This window comes from Panthera tigris, chromosome B2, assembly GCF_018350195.1.
Source record: "Panthera tigris isolate Pti1 chromosome B2, P.tigris_Pti1_mat1.1, whole genome shotgun sequence".
Lineage (NCBI taxonomy): Eukaryota > Metazoa > Chordata > Mammalia > Carnivora > Felidae > Panthera > Panthera tigris.
In genome coordinates, this window is record NC_056664.1 from 4,705,638 (window position 1) to 4,728,257 (window position 22,620).

Here is a 22,620-nt window from a genome sequence, read left to right on the forward strand (position 1 = left end):
TATTTGAGAGGCAAGAGAAGGACTGGCAGGATGAGATTATCTTAAAATGTCCATCTTAAATGTTATTCTGGCCATAGTGGAAAGAATGACTTAGTGATGGCAGGGTGATCGGTTAGGGAGTCTGACAGTGGTCCAGAAGGGAGATAATGGTAGTTTGGGTGAGGTGGGAGAGGAGGATGGTCGTGAAAATGCACTTTCTGGGTAAAATGGATGGACTTGAATTGAATATGTGATAGCGAGAGGAAAGGGGGTGTCCGCTAACAGGGTCATGGCGGACGTATGAAGGTTTGGGAGGGTGAGATGTGCCAAGTTGAATTTTGGACATGCTAAGTTTCAGGTGTGCTTAAGATATTCTGAAGGATATGTCCAAAAGGCAGTTCGTTTACAGCAATGGCTTTGTGGCTCCAGTGTGTGTGTGTGTGTGTGTGTGTGTGTGTGTGTGTGTGTGTGTATCTGTGTGTGTGTGTGTGTGTGTGTTTGAGTTTGAGTCATGAGTGTTCTGGGGCCATGGGTATGGATGAGATCCCTTAGGAAGAAGTGTCAAAAGAAGAAAATGTAGAACAGAGCCTTGAGTAACTACAACATTTAATGACCGGGTAGCGGAAGGATGAGTCAACAGCGGAAACAGAAAGTATGAGCAGAAATGTAGGATAGAAACCAGTGAGCTGTTAGGTGTATAGAAACAGCAATCCCCAAAAGCATGGTGGACTCTGAGGGTGAGGAGAAAAACAAGTAGCTGGAGACTATGTGGGGCTGAGACTTTTTTTTCCCTTTAATGAGAGAGATCTCGACAGTTTAAAAGTCAATCTAATGCCGTATGATTCCATTTATATGGCACTTGCAAAATGGCATTAAGGGTAGAGAACAAATAAATCAGTGGTTGCCAGAGGATAGGCACAGTGGGGGCGCCATATAAAGGGGAGTTCCTTGGGAGTTCACCGAGCAAGGTCCTTGGTGACAATGGAAGAGTTATGTTATCTTGATTGAGTGGTAGCTATCCACGTCTATACATGGACTAAAATCTCATAGAACACACACACACCCGCCCACCCACACACACACCCACACATGTGCATGAAAATGGGTGAAAATGGTGCATGTATAACGTGACTGTGGGATAAAGTGTGTACCCGACAGTGTTGTAGCAACGTCAGTTTCCTGGTTTGGGTGTTATAACACGGTAGTAACAGTCATCTAAAATGTCACTAGTAGAAGTTAGTTGAAGGAGACACAGGACCTGTGACTATTTTTGCAAATTTCTGTGAGTCCGTTTCAAAAATAGACCCAACCCAGGTCTATTTTATTTTTTTTAAATTTGTTTACGTTATTTTATTATTTTATTTTATTTTGAGAGAGAGAGAGAGACAGAGCATGAGCGGGGGAGGGGCAGAGAGAGAGGGAGACACAGAATCCGAAGCAGGCTCCAGGCTCCGAGCTGTCAGCCCAGAGCCCGACACGGGGCTCGAACTCACGAACCACGAGATCATGACCTGAGCCAGAGCCGGATGCCCAACCGACTGAGCCACCCAGATGCCCCTATTTTATTTTTATTTTAAGCTTTATTTCCAAAGGAAAAGTTGTAACACGTCGGTGACAGAGAAAGATAGGAAATTGACAGTGGAAAGATGTCCTGGAAGAATGTCTTTTTCTCTTTTTCTTTAGTATTTTGTCCTCTAGGTGAGGCTCAATTATTACTCTCATCATTATTACTCATGCATCACACACAGGAAGCACTTATCATTAAAATATAACTCAAATGGGGTGGCTGGCTGGCTCGGTTGGTTAGAGCATGTGACTCTTGATCTCATGGTCATGACTTTGAGCCCCGTGTTGGGCTTAGAGATCACTTAAAAGAAACACAATTAGAAAAAACTTTGGGCTTCCTGGGATGGCTCAGTCAATTAAGCATCTGACTCTTGATTTCAGCTCAGGTCATGATCTGACAGTTTTTGGGATCGAGCCTCGAGTTAGAGACTGTGACCGACAGTGTGGAGCCTGCTTGGGATTCTCTCTCTCCCCCTCTTTGTCTGCCTCTCTCCCATTTACTTTCTCTCTCTCACAAAGATAAATAAATATACTTAAAAATTTTTTAAAAATAACTCAAACCCCCTCCAGTTCTTGTCCCTAGAAGACAATCCGGAGACAGCTTGGGGAACTAAGGCAAATGCATTGGTGTTTGACCTTGTGCATTGATTTTACCTGGTGTCAGAGGTGGTCTGCCCCCTCCTGGAAGGGCGGGCTTTATTTACAGTTACATTTCAGAGTAAGTGAGGAGTGCATATGCTTTGAAAAGCCTTCTTTATGTATGCATGTATTTTTCTTTCCAAGTTTTTATTTAAATTCTGGTTAGTTAACATACAATGCAAGATTGGTTTCAGGAGTAGAATCCTGTGATTCATCACTTACATATAACACCCAGTGCTCATCCCAACAAGTGCCCTCCTTAATGCCCATCACCCCTTTAATCCACTCCCCCCACCGCACCCCCATCAACGCTCGGTTTGTTCTGTATTTAAGAGTCTCTCATGGTTTGTTTCCCCTCTCTAACCGCCCCCCCATATGTTCGTCTGTCTTGTTTCTTAAATTCCACATACGAATGAAATCATATGGTATTTGTCTTTCTCTGACTGACTTATTTTGTTGAAAAGCCGTATTTAAGATACGAATTTCCCCGCTATTTTTGTTGTGCGTTATAAGGTGTATACAGAGAAGTTCATAAAACATAAAGTTTAACACCTATAAATACCAGTTTAACCCAAGTCAGTAACTGTAGCAATACCTATTAGCATGCCAGAAGTCTCTTATGTGCCCCCTTTCCCTTTTTTGAAAATAGCTTTTTTGACATAGGATTTAAATGCTATAAAATTGATCTAAGTGTCTCAGTCAATAGTCTTTGGTGTATTTACAGAGATATGCAGCTATCGTCACAATGATTTTAGACTCTTTCTGTCACCCCAGAAAGAAACCTCATGCCCATCCCTGGTCATTCCGTATTCCCCAGCCACGTCTCCACTCTCACCCTTGGCAGCCACTACTCTCCTTTCTGTTTCTATAGATCTGCCAACTCTGGGCATTTTATATAAATGAGATTCTACAATATGTGGCATTTTATGGCTTCCTTCACTTAGCTCGGTATTTGGAGGTTCATCTATGTTGTAGCTCGCACTGGTACATCCTTCCTTTTTATTGTCAAATAGTATTCTGTCGTGCAGACATGCGTGTTATGTTCACCCACGAATCAATTGATGGCCATTCAGGTTGTTTTCATAATAGCCAAATGAACATTCGTGTACAAATTCTTGTGTGGACATATGTTTCCAGTGCTTTGGGGTAGAGACCTAGGAGTGGAATTGCTCAATCATACAGAAACTCTGCGTTTAACACATTGAGAACCTGCCAAATTGTTTCCAGAAGTCCCACCAGCAAGTGCATGTTGGTTCCCATTTGTCAACATCCTCACCAAAGCCTGCTATTATTTGTATTTATTATAATAGCCATTCTAATGGATGTGAAGTGCTATCTCATTGTGGTTTTGATTTGAGTCTCTCTCTCAACTAATGATATTAAGCTCCTATTCATGTGTGTTACTGACCGTTCATGTATCTTTTTTGGAGAAATGTGTATTCAAATCCTTTGTTTTTTAGTTGGGTTATTTGCTTTGTTAGTGAGTTTTAAGAGTTTTTTTATACATTCTTGATACGAAATTTTTATCAGGTATTCAATTTGCAAACATTTGCGTGTTGTCTTTTCACTTTCCTGATGGTATCATTTGAAGTGTGAGAGTTTTTTATTTTAATGGCCAAATTTATCAAGTTTGTCTTTTTTCTTTTGTACTTTAGAGAGAGAGAGAGAGAGAACTTGCATGCTGTTGCGAGCAGGGGAGGGGCAGAGGGAGAGAGAGAGAATCGTAAGCAGGTGCCACACTCAGTGCAGAGTCTAACTTAGGGCTTATTCCCACAACCCTGCGATCATGAGCTGAGCTGAAATCAAGCATTGGATGCTCAACTGACTAAGGCACTCAGGCACCCCAATTTTGCCTTTTTTTTCACTTGGTGTGGTATCTAAGAAATCATTGCCTGATCTAAAGTCACAAAGATTTATTACTTTTTTAAAGTGTAAGTGAGCCCAAGATGGCCCTGTTACATTCTTCTCTAGGCAATTTATTTTTATTTAATTTTTTAGTGTTTTTAAAAACATTTTTAAATGTCTGTTTATTTTTGAGAGAGACAGAGTACAGTGGGAGAGGGACAGAGAGAGAGGGAGACACAGAATCCGAAGCAGGCTCCAGGCTCCGAGCTGTCAGCCCGGAGCCTGACACGGGGCTCGAACTCGTGAACCGCGATACCATGACATGAGCTGAAGTCGGACGTTTAACCGACTGAGCCACCCAGGCACCACGGTTGTTTATTTTTCAAGAGCAAGCAGAGACCCATTAGCTGAAAAGCTGGTGGTGCTAAACTCAAATTCTTGTACACTCAGTGGTTTTAAGCATCGCCCAAATGAGCAGAATTGAGTCCTGTAAAGACTGCTTTGCCTACCTTGTGAAGCTGACAACGTTTGTTAGCCGTAGACAGAACAAGCCGCGGTGCTGTAAAGATCCCAAGCTCGGTGACCCTTTGAACTCTCTGGCACAAGTGCTCTACTGTGTGGCCAAGCTGACACCACGTAGACACATCGGCCTCTCTCCTTTGGAATTTCCCCTGCTCTTCTCCCCTGAGGTCGGTGGCCCTGCTGAACAATGGACAGTCCCTGGCATGGTGTGATAAGCCTCTCCCTCAACCTACCCTCTGTGTCTCCCACACAAGGCATGCGCACATTACTGCCATCTTGTGTCTGTATCGTGTCTTTTTCTTTCATCAGCCCTCCAGTCCTCCAACTCACTCCCTACAGTTGGCTTCTAAAAGTTGTATAGTTTCAACCAGTAATTTTTAGGTCTGTGATTCACTTTGAGTTGCTTTTTTTATGTGGTGTGGGACAGGGGTACGGTTTCATCCTTTCGGACGTGGCTATTCAGTTGTCCCGCCAGCATTTTGTTAAAAATACTATCCTTTCAACTCTTACGATCTTGGTGCCTTTGTTGAAAATCAGCTGGTCACACACACACACACACACACACACACACACACACGCAGATTTATTTCTGGACTCTCAGTTCTTTTCCATTGGTATCTGTGTCTATCCTTATGTCAGCACCACACTGTCTCGATGGCTGTAGATTTGCAGTAAATTTGAAATTGGGAAATGTGTGTCCTCCTACTTGGTTCTTTTAAAAATTGCTTTGACTATTCTGGGTCTTTTGCAATTCCATGAAGATTTTAGAATCAGCTCGTCAGTTTCTGAGTTTTGGATAGGGGTTGCATGAAACCTGTAGATCAATTTAGGGGGAATTTCCATCTTAACATTTTAAGTATTCTGATCCATTAACATGGGATGTCTTTCTCTTTATTTAGAGCTTTATTTTCCTTCAACGTGTTGTAGTTTTTGGCGTACAAGTCTTGCACTCCTTTTGTTGAATTTATTCCTAGGTGTTTTCTTCTTTTTGATGGTATTCTGAATGGAATTATTTTTATAATTTCTTCTTTGGTTTGTTGCTAGCATATAGAAATGCAATTGACTTTTGTTATTATTCTTGTATCTGTACCTTCGCTGAACTTGTCTGTTAACTCTTGGAACTTTTTAGTAAATCTCTTTGGATTTTCAATTAGAAGGTCATGTTTTCTGCACATAGTTTTACTTTTCCTTTCCAATTTTGATGGCTTGTATGTCTTTATTTAGCTTAATTTGCCTGAGTAGAGCCTCCAGTATAGTGTTGAACAGAAGTGGTAAGAAAAGACATCCTTGTCTTATTCCTGATCTTAGGGGAAAGCAACCAGTCTTTCATCAAGTATAATGTTAGCTGTGGGTTTTCTGCAGATTAGATTGAAGACATTCCCATCTGTTCTTAGTTTTTTGTTTTTGATTTGTTTTAATTATCAAGACATGTTGGATTTTTGTCAAATGCTCTTTGTGTAACTTTTGAGATGACCATGTGGTTTTTATCTCTTTATCAATATGGTATATAGTATATTAATTGATTTTTAATGTTAAATCAATCTTGTATTCCTATGATAAATCCCAGTTGGTGTGTAACTGTTTATGAAGGATTGATATTAGTTTTTCTCGAAATATTCAGTAGAATTCATCAATGAAGCCATCTGGGCTTTCCTTGTGGAAGTATTGATTGTAATTACTAATTCAATCTCTTTACCTGTCACAGGCTTATTCAGGTTTTCTGTTTCTTCATGAATCACTTTTGGCAATTCATGTTCCTCCAGGAATTGGTCCACATCACCTCTGTTACCGTATTTGTTGGCTTGTAGTTGTTTAAAGTATCACCTTACAATCCTCTTAATATGTGTAGGATTGATGATAATGTCTCTTTTTTCATTCCTGATTCTTGTGACAGATGTTTTCTCTCTTTCTCTCGGTCCATCTGCCTAAAGGTTTGTCAATTTGATGATCTTTTCAAAGAGCCATCTTTTGGAATCTTTTCTTTTGGAATCTTTTGAAATTTGAAATTTGGAATCCAAATTTCTTTTGGAATCTTTTGATTCCTCTAGTGTTTTGTGTTCTGCTTCATTGAGTTTCTAATGTAATGGTTATTCTTTTCTTTCTTCTCTTTGCCTTGGGTTTAGCTTGCTCTCCTTTTTCTGGATCTAGAGTTGAGGGTTTTGGTTATTGATTTATGATTTCCTCTTTTCTAAAGAATAAATTTCCCTTTATGTCCTGTTTTAGCTGCAGAGCATGTCTTCTTTCTGATTTTAGTTCTCTCCCCACCAAAGGCATGGAGTACTCTACTTCTCAAATATCTTTCTCACTTTCCTAAACAGTATACTTTAGTTGCCTATTTGGGAATGTTAATTTTTAAAAATATTTTTAATTTGAGAGAGAGCACATGAGTGGGGTAGAGGGCAGGGAGAGAGACACAGACAGACAGACTCTTAAGTGGGCTCCATGCTCAGCACGGAACCTGACGTGGGGCTTGATCTCAAGACCCTGGGATGGTGACCTGAGCTGGAATCAAGAGTCAGATGCTCAACGGCTGAGCCATCTAGGTGCCTCTGTCTGGGAATGTTATTTGAATGAAGTCACATTGTATATATTTGCATACACGTGTGTGTGTGTGTGTGTGTGTGTGTGTGTGTGTGTGTGTGTGTGTGTTGTCCCTTAATATACTGGTATTATGTTTTTACAAGTAGTCTTACTTGGTTCATTTGCACTTGGTCTTATTTTCCATGGCATGATATTGTACCATTATAATTTATTTACGTAATACATACATGTGTAATTAACATTTTATTTTTGACGAACATTTGGGTTTCCATTTTGAAGCAATTATGAATACTGTGATGTACATCCTTGTACATGTATCTTGGAGAATATATGCACACATTTCTCTAATGTTGAGACTTAATTAGAAGTAGGACCGGTAAGTCACAATGTGTGTGTATTTTCTATTTCATTAGCAAATGCCGCTGTTTTCCAGTGTGACCGAACCATTAGTAATATGAGAGTTTCCATTACTGCCCATAAACACTTGGTATTTTCAGTTGTTTTAATTTTAGTCATTCTGGTGGGTGTAGTGGTATGTTAGTGTAGTTTTAATTTTCATTTCCCCAATTGCTAGGTTGAGCCTTCTTTTTGTGTTTATTGACCATCCGAATATTCTCTTTTGTGAAGTGTTGTTGAAACCTTTGTCCATTTTTCTTGTATATTGCAGTCTTTTTATTACTGATCTCTAGAAGTTCTTATATATTCTGCAAAGAAAGCCTTTGTTATAAGGGTATTACATATATCCCATTTGATGGTTTGTCTTTTCATTATTTATGGTGCCTTTGGACAAGCATGTTCTGTGTTTTAAATTTTTTTAAGTTTATTTATTTATTTTGAGAGAGACAGAGACAGCATGAGTGGTGGAGGTGTAAAGAGAGAAGGGGAGAGAGAGAGAATCCCAAGCCGGCTCTGCACTGTCAGCGCGGAGCCTGACACGAGGCTCAAACTCACGAACCATGAGATCATGACCTGAGCCAAGATCAAGAGTTGGACGCCTGACCGACTGAGCCACCCACACGCCCCTAATTTTTAATATAGTATAAAATAACACTAATTTTTTTTTTGGGTGGTGCCTTTTGTGTTTTGTTGAAAAAAATCCACACTACCCCAAGATCATGAAAATTTTTTCCTATGTTATCTTTCAAAAAACTTGATTGCTTGCCTTTTTTTTAAGATTTTATTTTTAAGTAATCTCTCAACCCAACATGGGGCTCGAACTCAACCTGGAAATCAAGAGTCACATGCTGTACTGACTGAGCCAGCCAGGTGCCCCCTCCTATTTTTTTTTAAAGACACACTTACATTTATTCAGCACCATGATCAGACTCTTACACTTAACAATCGACAGCATGGGTGCAAAAAAAAAAAAAAAGCCTACATTAACACCCTTTGTGGGAATATTTTGCCCTTTCCACTGAACAGAAACTATAATAACCTGTTGTACAATTAGTCACAAATACAGTCCATGAAGTTTTTGCTCTTACACGTGAGTGTTGTTTAAAACATGTCTTTGGTGTTTTTTTTTAAGTTTTAATTTAAATTCCAGTTGGCTAACATACAGTATAATGTTAGTTTCAGGTGTACAATACAGTGACTCAACTATTCCATTCAACATCTGGTGCTCATCGCAACAAGTGCCCTCCATAGTCCCCATCACCTATGTCCTCCCTCCCCCCTGCCCGCCTCCCCTCTGGTCACCGTCCGTGTGTTCTTTATGCTTAAGAGTCTGTTTCTTGGTTTGTCTCTTTTTTAACTTAGGCTTGTTTATTTCGTTTCTTAAATTCCACACATGAGTGAAATCATATGCTATTTGTCTTTCTCTGAGTAACTCATTTTGCTTTAGCATAATGACACGGATAGAGCTAAAATATACCTCAGTATCAGCTAGGTCCTGCCACCACTGTGTGGCCAAGTTCACAAATCTGTTGTAATCTGTAGCTTCCCTGTCACTTCTCTGGCTCTCCTCTCCCACTAAGCTTTGTTTCCAGTTGAACGGTGTGGAATCAAGTCGTTAGTCTAAACAAAATAGTAAGAATCAAGGCTACAATCTGCAAAACTAGAAGGCAACCGACAGAATGGGAGAAGATACTTGCAAACAACATATCAGATAAAGGGTTAGTATCCAAAATCTACAAAGGACTTAGCAAACTCAACACCCAAAATACAAATAATCCAGTGAAGAAATGGGCAAAAGACATGAATAGACACTTCTCCAAAGAAGACGTCCAGATGTTCAACCGACACATGAAAAAATGCTCGACATCACTCATCATCAGGGAAATACAAATCAAAACCACAATGAGATACCACCTCACACCTGTCAAGATGGCTAACATTAACAAATCAGACAACAACAGATGTTGGCGAGGATGTGGAGAAAGAGGATCCCTTTTGCATTGTTGGTGGGAATGCAAGCTGGTGCAGCCACTCTGGAAAAGAGTATGGAGGTTCCTCAAAAAACTAAAAATAGAACTACCCTACGACCCAGGAATTGCACTACTAGGCATTTATCCACAGGATACAGGTGTGCTGTTTCAAAGGGACACATGCACCCCCATGTTTATGGCAGCACTAGCAACAATAGCCAAAGCATGGAAAGAGCCCAAATGTCCATCGATGGATGAATGGGTAAAGAAGATGTGGTATATATATACAATGGAGTATTACTCAGCAATCATAAAGAATGAAATCTTGCCATTTGCAACTACGTGGATGGAACTGGAGGGTATTATGCTAAGCAAAATTAGTCAGAGAAAGACAAAAATCATATGACTTCACTCCTATGAGGACTTTAAGAGACAAAACAGATGAACATAAGGGAAGGGAAACAAAAATAATATAAAAACGCGGGGGGGGGGAACAGAAGAGACTCATAAATATGGAGAACAAACTGAGGGTTACGGGAGGGATCGTGGGAGGGGGGATGGGCTAAATGGGTAAGGAGCATTATGAAATCTCCTGAAATCATTGCTTCACTATATGCTAACTAATTTGGATATAAATTTTAAAAACTAAAAAATAAAGTTAAAAAAGGCTACAATCCAATAGAAAATTTTGTTTCCTACAAATTTTACTGACCTGCATACTAATATCAACAATTTTACTGCAATTATCATGTTAATCATGTTGCACTGCTCAGCTATTTTAAGGTTACTGGGTTCATTATCCATTGCAAAAATGAACTCAAAACATAAGAAAGTGTTTACTTACATTGTTTGCCTTTTAAATACATCTTTAATCTGCCTGGAATTGATTTTTGTCTATACTATAGGCAGAAGGCCAATTTATATTTACAGTATGGCTCCAAATTATCCCAGTAACACATATGGAAAAGTTTGTCCTTCCCCTACTGATTTACAATGTCATTTTTTTTTTTGTTTTTAGGTTTTATTTATTTTTGAGAGAGAGAGCAAGCAGGGGAGGAGCAGGGAGAGAAAATCCCAAGCAGTGCAGAGCCCAACGTGGGGCTCAAACTCATGAACCCATGAGATCATGACCTGAGCCGAAATCAAGAGTCAGATGCTTAACTGACTGAGCCACCCAGGCACCTATACAATGTCACTTTTCAAGTGTTATTGTATGTGTTTGTTTGTTTCCAGCCCTCTATCCTTTTACTGATGTATTTTTTCTGTCACTGAGTCAACACCACACTGTCTTAATAATTATAACTTTGCGGGCCACCTGGGTGGCTCTGTCCATTGAGCATCCGACCTTGGCTCAGGTCATGATCTCACAGTTTCTGAGTTGGAACCCCACATCAGGCTCACTGCTGTCAGCTCAGAGTCTGCTTCAGATCCTCTGTCCCCCTCTCTCTCTGCCCCTCCCCCGCTCATGCTGTCTCTCTAAAAAAATAATAACAATAATTATAACTTTGCAATAAGTCTAGATATTTGTTAGGACAAATCTTCCCTTATCTTATTCCTCTTCAAGAATATTTTATCTCTTTTTGGCCTTTTGTAGTTCCAAATAAATTTTAGAATACATTTTTTGATGTAAACAAAACAAAACAAACACAAACTCCCTCCGAAAGAACATTGAGAATTTGATTTGGATTGTATTATGTCTATGAATTAATTTGGAGTGCATTGACATCTTTATAATATTCAGCTTCTGACCAGGGAACAAAATATTAACTCTCTTGTAGATCTACTTAATGTCTCTCAATAGAGTTCTATAATGTTCTCCATAGATAATCACCACATCTTTGGTTAGATTTATTCCTAGATATTTCGTATGTTATGTAATTGTAAGTTTTTATCTTTACAAAATTTCAATAGTCTTTTTTTTTTTTTTTTTTGCTGGTATGGGAATAAATGCCTTTTCTTAAAAGTTTATTATTTTGAGGGTAGGGAGGGCATAGACAGAGAGAGAGAGAGAGAGAGAGAGAGAGAGAGAGAGAGGAAGAGCGAGAATCCTAAGCTGGCTCTGAGCTGTTAGCACAGAGCCCCACTCAAGTCTCAATCCCACGAACCATGAGATCAAGACCTGAGCTGAAGTCAAGAGCCGGACACTCAACTGACTGAGCCCCCGTGCCCCGAGAATAAATGACTTTTAAAATGATTGATTAGGTATCCAGCAATTCTGTTTAACTTTCATAGATTCTTATAATTTATCTGTGTGTTCTCTTGAATGTTTTATATATACAATGTACCTTCAAAGAATGAAAGCATTTTCTCTCTTTTTTTTTTTTTTGCAGCTGTTATATTTTTTTTATTTCCTTTTCTTGCCTCAGTGTCCTAGGGAGGTCCTTCAGTACAGTGTTGAGTAGAAGTGTAATTGGAGGCCTCTTCATCTTATTTCCAGTACCAAAGAAAAGTGTTCAGTGTTTCACCATTATGGATATTTGCTGTAGGTTTTGTTTTGGTTTGTTTTGGCTGGTTTGGTTTACATACTCTTTCTCAGCTAAGAGAGATAATTTTTCCTATTTTGCTATGAGTTTTTGTTATGAATGGATGAAATTTTCTTACACTGTTGTGTCTATTGAGGTGATGATATGATTTTTCTCACTGATTCTCTCTTGGTGGAGAGTTATCTTAATTTTCTTAATGTTAAATTGACTTTGCATTTCTGGAATGAAGACTAGTTGATTATGATGTTTTATCTTTTTTATATATTGCTGGTTTGGGTTTGTGAATATTTTTATTAGGATTTTTCCATCCATGTTCATTAGTAAAATTGGCCTATAAATAATCTTTCTCAGGGTGTTTGGGTGGCTCAGTTGGTTGAGCAACAGACTTCAGCCCAGGTCATGATGTCATGGTTTGTGGGTTCAAGCCCCACGTTGGGCTTTGCACTGACAGTGCAGAGCCTGTTTCTGATTCCCTGTCTTCCTCTCTCTCTGCTTCTCCTCCACTCGCACTCTCTTTCTCAAAAATAAATAAACATTTTTTTAAAATCTTTTAAAAAATGCCTGGGTGGCTCATTTGGTTAAATGTCAGAATTTGCCTCAGGTCATGATCTCACAGCTCATGAGTTCGAGCTCTGCATCAGGCTCTGTGCTGACAGCTCAAGAGCCTGGAGCCTGCTTCAGGTTCCGTGTCTCCCTATCTCTCTCTGCCCCTTCTCTGCTCACACTCTGTCTGTCTCTCTCAAAAACAACTAAACATTAAATTTTTTTTTAATGAAAAAAAACTTCAATCTTTCTCATACCGTCCCAAAGATTAAGGTAGCCTCAGGGTGGGCTCCTGAGTGACTCAGTCAGTAGAGCATGCAACTCTTGATCTTGGGGTTGTGAGTTTGAGACCCACATTGGGTGTAGAGATTACTTCAAAAAGAAAGATTAAAGTAGCCTTACACAATGAGTTGGGGGAATGGATTATTCCATTTCAGTTATCTGAAAATTTTTTGTAAGTTTAAAATGATTTCTCCATTGACTTTAGTAGAACTTGTGTGAAGCCATCTGGGCCTGGAGTTTTCCTTGTGAGAAGAGTTTAGACCACCAACCATTATCTTTGGTGGTTGAAGAGTATTCAGGTTTGCTATTTCTTCTTAAATTCTTCTGATGTATTTTTCTAGGAATTCATCCATGTCATCTGAATTTTCAGAATATTGAAATAAAGTTAATAATGTCCACTTAATGTATTTTTTATGCTTGTAGAATCTGTAATTCTTCTTCAATCCTAATCTTGGCATTTGTATTTTTCTCTTATTTTTCTGACAAATTACACTAGAAATTTGTCAGTTCTATTAGTCTTATCAAAGAAATACCTTTGTTAAGGGAGGGGCCAAGATGGCGGAGCAGCATGGAAGTTTTTTTTGCCTGTCTCATGCCTGAAATGCAGCTAGATCAACAATAAACCATTCTGCACATCTAGAAAACTGATGTGAGGATCAACACAACAATCTGCACAACCTGAACCACAGAACTCGGCAGGTACACAGCGCGGAGAGGTGAACTGGGGGAGAGAGAAGCCGCGGAGGGCAGGGAGCTGTGTTTGCTTGTGGAGACAGGACGGAGACAGGACGAGAGTATGGGAAAACAATCCCCCCAAAATCAGCTGGAGAGAAAAGAAAGAGTGGAAACACCGGCAAAGGACTGCACACAAAAGGAAGAAAGGAGAGGGTTTAACTTCCATTAAGACTATAAACCAGGGGAGCACAGAGTCTGAAACTCTGCAGCTTGTTACCTGGTGGTGCTCTGGTGGGAATCCCCAGGAGGAGAGTGGGATCCAGGGGGTCCTTGGGACACATGAGGAGAGGCAGTTCACTGCTGGGAGGACATTGGGTAGAGGCTGTGTGGCCTCTCCCCACAGACAAAGGTCCCAGTGGACCCTGGAGAACAACGGCATTCGCTGGTGCTGGAACAAGGTCATTAAGTGTGAAGCCTGGTGCCAGATGTGTGTTGTGATTTTCCATAATCCCTGAAAGGCTGTTGCTATATGATTGCATGAACTTTTTCTGGGGTGGCTGGTACCTGGCCATGGTCTCTGGGCATCGGTAGAGGCACGGTCGTGTGAACATTCCTGGGGACGGGCCAGCACCTGGCCATTGCTCAGTGAAACCCACCCCCCCCGCCCTGAGAGGGTCTAAGCAGGTCAAAGCTACACAGCCCTCAGAAGTGAAGGGTTTGGAAATATAGACCCATTTGAGATAAAAGTCGGGAGGGAGGTGCTGCCTGGCAGGCTGACAGCTTGGTCACAAACAGTGTAGAAGCTGGGAGTGACGGAAGCTGGAGACAAAGGAGGGATGCTTGATTGCCAGTTGGGGAAAGCACAGAGTTCTGAAACTGGAGACTGGGTAGCTGGGTGATGCCATTCTCACCCCTCCTGCACGTGCACGAACACACCTACATGCACCGCCAACAATCCATCCAAGTAAGCTAAGCAGTGCCATCTAGTGGAGAATGGAGCTGTTACACCAAGCACTGTCCAGCTGGGTCAATTGTGCTTTAGAGGAACACCACAAGTCTGTCTGCCTGCTTCGTTTACGGACTATAAGGGGCTTCATAGCTTGACTTCTAGGGGAAACCGATGTAATTTCAATTGTATTTCATTCTGTTCATTGGTCCATCTATTCAATTTTTTTCTTTTTCTGTTCTGATTCTTGAATATAGAAAGAGAAAAAATTTATTTTTATTTTTCATTTGTATAAAAAAGATTTTTTATTTTTTACTATATTTCTTACTTTTTTGTAAATTTTTAAAATTCTATTTTACTTTCATCATTTCGGTTTATTCTATTTTATTGTATTGATTTCTAAAATTTTCAGACATTTGCCTTTTTTTGTCTTTTTTTTCTTTTCTTCCCTTTTTTCCTCTATTCTATCAAGCTTCTTTCAACAACAAGACCACAACACACCTAGGATCTAGCATTATTTATTTGGATTTTTTGTCTTGTTTTTAATTTTTAATTTTATTTATTTATTTTTATTTTATGAATTCTTTTTCTCCCATCAAAATGGTGAAACAAAGGAATTCATCCCCAAAGAAAGATCAGGAAGAGATGACAGCCGGGGACTTAACCAACACAGATACAAGCAAGATGTCTGAACCAGCATTTAGAATCATGATAATAAGATTACTAGCTGGGGTTGAAAAAAACATAGAATCCCTTTCTGCAGAGATAAAAGAAGTAAAATCTAGTCAGGACGAAATTAAAAATGCGATAACTGAGATGCAATCTCAAATTGATGCCACGGCAGCAAGGATGGATGATGCAGAGCAGTGAATCAGCGATATAGAGGACAAACTTATGGAGGACAATGAAGCAGAAAAAAGAGGGAAACTAAGGCAAAAGAGCACGATATAGGAATTAGAGAACTCAGTGATTCATTAAAAAGGAATAACATCCAAATCATAGGGGTCCCAGAAGATGAAGCAAGAGAAAAAGGGGTAGAAGGTTTATGAGAGCAAATCATACCAGAAAACTTTCCTAACCTGGGGAAAGACACAGACATCAAAATCCAGGAAGCACAGAGAACTCCCATTAGATTTAACAAAAACTGACCATCAACAAGGCATATCATAGTCAACTTCACAAAACTCAGGAAAGAATTGTGAAAGCAGCAAGGGAAAAAAAAGTCCTTAACCTATAAGGGAAGACAGATCAGGTTTGCAGCAGACCTACCCACAGAAACTTGGCAGGCCAGAAAGGAGTGGCAGGATATATTCAATGTGCTGAATCGGAAAAATATGCAGCCAAGAATTCTTTATCTAGCAAGGCTTCATTCAAAATAGGAGGAGAGATAAAAAGTTTCCCCCAAACTAAAGGAGTTTGTGACCACTAAACTAGCCCTGCAAGAAATTTTAAGGCAGTTTCTCTGAGGGGAGAAAAGATGAAACAAAAAAAAAAAGACCAAAAGCGACAAAGACTAGAAGGGACCAGAGGACACCACCAGAAACTCCAACTCTACAGGCAACATAATGGCAATAAATTCATATCTTTAAGTACTCACTCTAAATGTCAACATACTAAATGCTCCAATGAAAAGACAGAAGGTAACATAATGGATAAGAAAACAAGATCCGTCTATATGCTGTTTACAAGACACCAAACTCATTCTACAAGGCCAACATTACCTTGATTCCAAAACCAAAGACCCCACTAGAAAGGAAAACTCTAGACCATTTTCCCTGATGAACATGGATGCAGAAATCCTCAACAAGATACTAGTCAACCAGATCCAACAATATGATGAAAGAATAATTCACCACAACCAAGTGGGATTTATGCCTGGGATGCATGGCTGGTTAAACATCCCCAAAACAATCAATGTGATACATCACGTCAATAAAAGAAAGGACAAGAACCACATGATCCTCTCAATAGATGCAGAGAAAGCATTTGACAAAATATAGCATCCTTTCTTGATAAAAACCATCAAGAAAGTAGGGAAAGAAGTATTATTCCTCAAGATCATAAAAGCCATGTATGAAAGACCCACCACTAATATCATCCTCAATGGGAAAAACTGAGAGCTTTCCTAAGGTCAGGAACATGACAGGGATGTCCACTCTTGCCACTGTTATTCAACATAGTATCGGAAGTCCTAGCCTCAGCAATCAGACAACACAAAGGAAAAAAAGACATCCAAATCGGCCAGGAGTAAGTCAAACTTTCACTCTTCACAGACGACATGGTACTCTATGTGGAAAACCCAAAAGATTCCACCAAAAACACCTGTTAGAACTGATCCATGAATTCAGCAAAGTTGTAGGATATAAAACCAACACACAGAAATTGGATGCATTCCTATACACCAAGTGTATACCATAGTATACCATAGTATAGCTTATGAAAGAAATTGAAGAAGACACGAAAAGTGGAAAAATATTCCATGCTCATGGATTGGAAGAACAAATATTGTTAAAATGTCGATACTACCCAAAGTAATCTTGTATACTCAATGCAATCCCTATCAAGATAACACCAGCATTCTTCACAGAACTAGAAAAAAACAATCCCAAAATTTGTATGAAACCACAAAAGACCCTGAAAAGCCAAAGCAACCCTGAAAAAGAAAACCAAAGGTAGAGGCATCACGATCCTGGACTTCAAGATGTATTACAAAGCTGTAATCATCAAGACAATATGGTACTGGCACAAAAACAGACACTCAGATCAGTGGAACAGAATAGAGAAGCCAAAAATGGACCCACAAGTGTATGGCCAACTAATCTTGGACAAAGCAGGAAAGAATATCCAATGAAATAGACAGTCTCTTCAGCAAATGGTGCTGGGAAAACTGGATAGTGACATACAGAAAAATGAACCTGGACCACTTTCTTACATCATACACAAAAATAAACTCAAAATGGATGAAAGACCTAAATGTAAGACAGGAAGCCATCAAAATCCTAGAGGAGAAAGCAGGCAAAAACTTCTTTGACCTTGGCCACAGCAACTTTTTTCTCAACCTGTCTCTGGAGGCAAGGGAAACAAAAGCAAAAATGAACTATTGGGACCTCATCAAAATAAAATGCTTCTGCACAGCAAAGGAAACAATCAGCAAAACTGAAAGGCAACCGATGGAATGGGAGAAGATATTTGCAAACGACATGTCAGATACAGGGTTAGTATCCAAAATCTATAAAGAACTTATCAAAGTCAACACCCAAAAGACAAATAATCCAGTGAAGAAATGGGCAAATGACATAGACACTTCTCCAAAGAAGACATCCAGATGGCCAACTGACACATAGAAAGATGCTCAACGTCACTCATCATCAGGGAAATAGAAGTCCAAACCACAACGAGATACCCCCTCATAACTGTGAGAATGGCTAGAATTAACAACTCAGGCAACAACAAATGTTGGCAAGGATGTGGAGAAAGGGGAACTCTTTTGCACTGTCGGTGGGAATGCAAACTGGTGCAGCCATTCTGGGAAACAGTATGGAGGTTCTTCAAAAATTATAAATAGAACTACCCTATGACCCAGCAATTGCACTACTCAGTATTTATCCAGGGGATACAGGTGTGCTGTTTCAAAGAGGCACATGCACCCCAATGTTTATAGCAACACTGTTGCTAATAGCCAAAGTATGGAAAGAGCCCAGATGTCCATCAATGGATGAATGGAAAAAGATGTGGTGTGTGTATATATATATGTGTGTGTGTGTATGTGTGTGTGTATATATATATGTGTGTGTATATATATGTATATCTGTATGTACATATGTGTATATATATATATACATACATATATATGTATATGTATATATACATACATATATATGTGTATATATATATACATACATATATATGTATGTATATATATATATATAAAATGGAGTATTATCATCGATGGAAAAGAATAAAATCTTGCCACTTGCAACTATGTGGATGGAACTAGAGGGTATTATGCTAAGCGAAATCAGTCAGAGAAAGATAAGTATATGACTTCACTCATATGAGGAATTTAAGATACGAAACAGATGAGCATAGGGAAGGGAAGCAAATATAATATAAAAATGGAGGGAGACAAAACATAAGAGACTCTTAAATATAGAGAACAAACTGAGGGTTGCTGGAGGGATTGTGGGAGGGGGGATGGGCTAAATGGGGAAGGGGTATTAAGGAAGACACTTGCTGGGATGAGCACTGGGTGTTCTACATAGGGGATGAATCACTGGAATCTACTCCTGAAGTCATTATTGCACTTTATGCTAACCAACTTGGATGTAAATTTAATTAATTAATTAAGTTAAAACAAAAAACAAAAGACAAAAAAAATACCTTTGTCTTTGTTGATCCTATATAATACATGGAAGGTTTCTATTTTATTAATATTTGTTCTTCTATTCTTTCTACTTTCTTGGATTATTTGATTGTTCTTTAATGGTCTTGGATGCTTAGCTCATTATTTTCAGCCTTTTTAAAATATTCATATCTCGGGCTAAATACTTTTCTCTAAGCACTGCCTTCTTTCCTGCTGCACATTTTGATATGTCAATTCTCATCATATTCAACATAAAATATTATTTAATTTCCATTATTATTTATTTTTTACCTAAATATATAAATTGTATACATTTTTTTTTGATTTCTAACTTAATTGCATTGTCAGATAACATGTACTGTATGATTTCAGTTCCTTGAAACTTGGTAAGATTTGCTTTATGGCTCAATATACATGGTCAAATTTTGTAAATGTGTTTGTGTGCTCTTGAAAAGATGTGCCTTCTGTGGTTGTTGGGCAAATGGTTTTTTATATATGGTTATACATATATGGTGCAGTTTGTTAAATGTGTGGTTTGCATCTTTGATGTTATTTTGTATTATCATTTACTATTTTATCATTACTCTCTTGTAAAAACAAACATTTATTTTTTTAATGTTTGTTTATTTTGAGAGAATGAGACCATGATTGGGGCAGTGGCAGAGAGAGAGAGAGAGAGGAAGACAGAATTCCAAGCAATCTCCACGCTGTCAGCACAGAGCCCAATGTGGGGTTTGAACTCATGATCCGAGGCAATGTTGAGATTTGGATGCTTAACCAACGGAGCCACCCAGGTGTCCCCAAAGCCATTTGTTTTTGTAAAAATACTCTCCTCAAGGGTTTAGGTTGATGATTGGTGAGATTCTGATTAAATAAGACTTAGAAAACCATAAAGTTCTGTGTGAATGTAGAATATGCCCTGATATCCCCATGGAGGACCTCATGTTTTTTTGAAGGTTATATAATGGTAAGAGTAGGAACAGTGGCTCTGTGTAATAGATCAAACCGTCTGAAACTGCCATTTTTGCAAAAACCGTTGACTCTTGGCAATGTCCTGTCATTCAACAAAACACTTTGAAGATAGAAAATGTCCCGTACAATTGCCATAATAACAATGCCTTTTACGTGTTTAGTGGATTAAATGAGTATTTTATTCTCTCCCCAAAGCACCAGGCTTTGGCACCAGGAAAAAAGAAAACTATGACTCGTTGTGACCAGAAGAAGCAGCCTGCTTCGTATGACATTCTTCTTGGGACTTCTCTCCTGTCCCTCACGGTTTCCACCTTCCTCGCCCTGCTTCCCGCTTTCTGTCTATGTCTGCTTTGTTTTCCTATCACTGCTGTAAGTAGCTCACGCTTCTCCTTTTTCTTTAGATCAGCAAACATTGCCTGGCAGTGTGCTAAGCACTTCTTTGAAAATTTGTGGTAAAATACGTATAACACAAACTATACCATCTGAACTATGTCAGCATACAGTTGGGTGGCATTAAGCACACTCACGTTGCCGTGCACCAATCGCTGCCACCCATCTCCAGAACTCTCTTCATCCTGCAAAGTTGAAACCGTACCATTAAATGGTATTGCCCCATTCTGTCTCCCCCCAGCCCCAGCAGACTGTTCTTCTGTCCGCGTCTACGGATTTGACTACTCTTGGTCCTTCCTGTAAACGCCATCAGGCAGCACTGAGTGCTCGTCTCTTATTTCATTTAATCCTCCCAATAAACCAGCGGAGAAGGATTATCCTTAAAAAACCTGTTTTAACTGAAGTATAGCTGACACACAGTGGTACATTAGTTTCAGGTGACCAGCATGGTGATTCAACGTCTCTGTACGTTATGCCGTGCTCACCACAAGTGTAGCCGCCACCTGTCGCCACACAAGTCTCCTACACTGCCATTTGTCTTTTAGTCCTGGGACTTACTCATGCCATAACTGGAAGCCTGTATCTCCCCTTCCCTCTCACCCATTTTGCCCACCGCCTTCCCAACCTCTTTTCTCTGGCAGCCCTCAGTTTGTTCTCTGTATTTATGGGTCTATTTCTGCTTTCGATTGTTTTGTTTTTTAGATTCCAAGTGAAATCATATTGTGTTTGTCTTTCTTTATTTTACTTAGCATAATACCCTCTAGGTCCTTCCATGTCGTCACATATGGCAAGAGCTCCTTCTTTTTTATGGCTGAGTAATATTCCATTGTGTGTGTGTGTGTGTGTGTGTGTGTGTGTGTGTGTGTGTGTGTGTGCGCGCGCGCGCGCACACACGCACACCACATCTTCTTTATCCATTCATCTATCAGTGGACACTTTGGGTGCTTTCCTATCTGGCTATTGTAAATAAAGCAGTAATAAACAGGGGTGCATGCGTCTTGAAAAGTAGTATTTTCATTTTCTTTGGGTAATTCTACCCATTAGTAGAATTCCTGGATTGTGCGGTATTTCTATTTTTAATTTTCTGTTTTCTAGAGTGTCTGCACCAGTTTACATTCCCACCAAAAGGGCACGAGTGTTCCTTTTTTCGTCCACATCCTCCCCCACACTTGTTATTTCATTTTTTTTCTTTTTAAATTTCTATTTCAATTCTAGTTAGTTAGCATACAGTACAATATTGGTTTCAGGAGTAGAATTCAGTGGTTCAACACTTACGTACAATGCCCAGTGCTCATCACAACAACTGCCCTCCTTGATCCCCAACCCCCACCTAGCCCATTCCCTCCCGCCCCCCCCCCCACCCTCCCTCTGTCAACCCTCAGTTTGTTCTGTATCGTTAAGAGTCTCTTAGGATTTGTTTCCCTCTCTCTTTTTTCTACCCCCCCCCCCCTCATATGTTCATCTGTTTTGTTTCTTAAATTCCACATATGAGTGAACTCATATGGTATTTGTCTTTCTCTGACTGGTGTATTTCACTCAGCATAATATGCTCTAGCTCCACCCACATCGTTGCAAATGGCAACACTTGTTATTACTCGTCTTTTTGATATTAACAATTGTGACAGGTGTAAGGGGATAGGTCACTGTGGTTTTCATTCACTTTTCCCTGGTGATTGGTGATGTTGAGCATCTTTTCATGTATCTTTTGGCCATCTGTACATCTTCTTTGGAAAAATGTCTATGCAAGTTCTCTTCCCATTTTCAAATTAGACTGGAGGTTTTTTGAGTGTTGAGTTGTAGAAGTTCTTTATATTTTGGACACTAACCGCTTGTTGGGTATATCATTTGCAAATATCTTCCTCTATTTTGTAGGTTGCCTTTCCATTTTGTTGACGGTTTCCTTGGCTGGGCAAAAGCTTATTTTACTGTAGTCCCAATAGCTTCTTTTTGCTTTAGTTCCTTTTGCCTGAAGAGACATATCTAGAAAAATGTTGCTAAGGCCAATATCAAAGAGATCACTGCCTGTGTTTTCTTCTTGGTCACTCTTCTATTTTGAATGTCCTTTATTCTTTGCCTCATTGCTCTGGCCGTACTTTAAAACATAAAATTTTATATGTTTTTCGTTCTATAATAAATTAACTATTACAAATTTTAAAATGAGGTAACTTAATATTTATTTTTAAATATACTTTGTTTGGAAATTTACAATTACAATTTACAGAAACATTGAGAGGCTAGCAGATAGTTTTCTTAAGTATCACACCCAGTTTTCCCCCATTACTAACATTTACGCTAACATGAGATATTTGTTGCAGTTAATGAACCACTGTTGATACATTATTGTTAACCAAAGTTCCTAGTTTATTTGCGTCTCCTGGGTTTTACCTAATGTCTTTTTCTGTCCCAGGGTCACATCTCAGATACCACCACATTGTATTTAGTCATCATGTCTTCCTGGGCATTTCTTGGCTGGGACAGTTTCTCAGCCTTTCCTTGTTTTTGATGATC

The 22,620-nt window shown here is 39.3% G+C and overlaps 1 protein-coding gene and 1 long non-coding RNA gene across 5 annotated transcripts in view; both read left to right on the forward strand.

The window, feature by feature from the left end:
• LOC102967256 (cytidine monophosphate-N-acetylneuraminic acid hydroxylase) overlaps positions 1-22,620 on the forward strand; it is a 334,461-nt gene that overhangs the window by 229,019 nt on the left and 82,822 nt on the right. The window lies entirely within an intron of this gene.
• LOC122238534 lies at positions 11,792-13,338 on the forward strand. Its single transcript, XR_006217458.1, has 3 exons — positions 11,792-11,940; positions 12,972-13,065; positions 13,263-13,338. It is a non-coding gene; the product is annotated as an uncharacterized LOC122238534 (long non-coding RNA).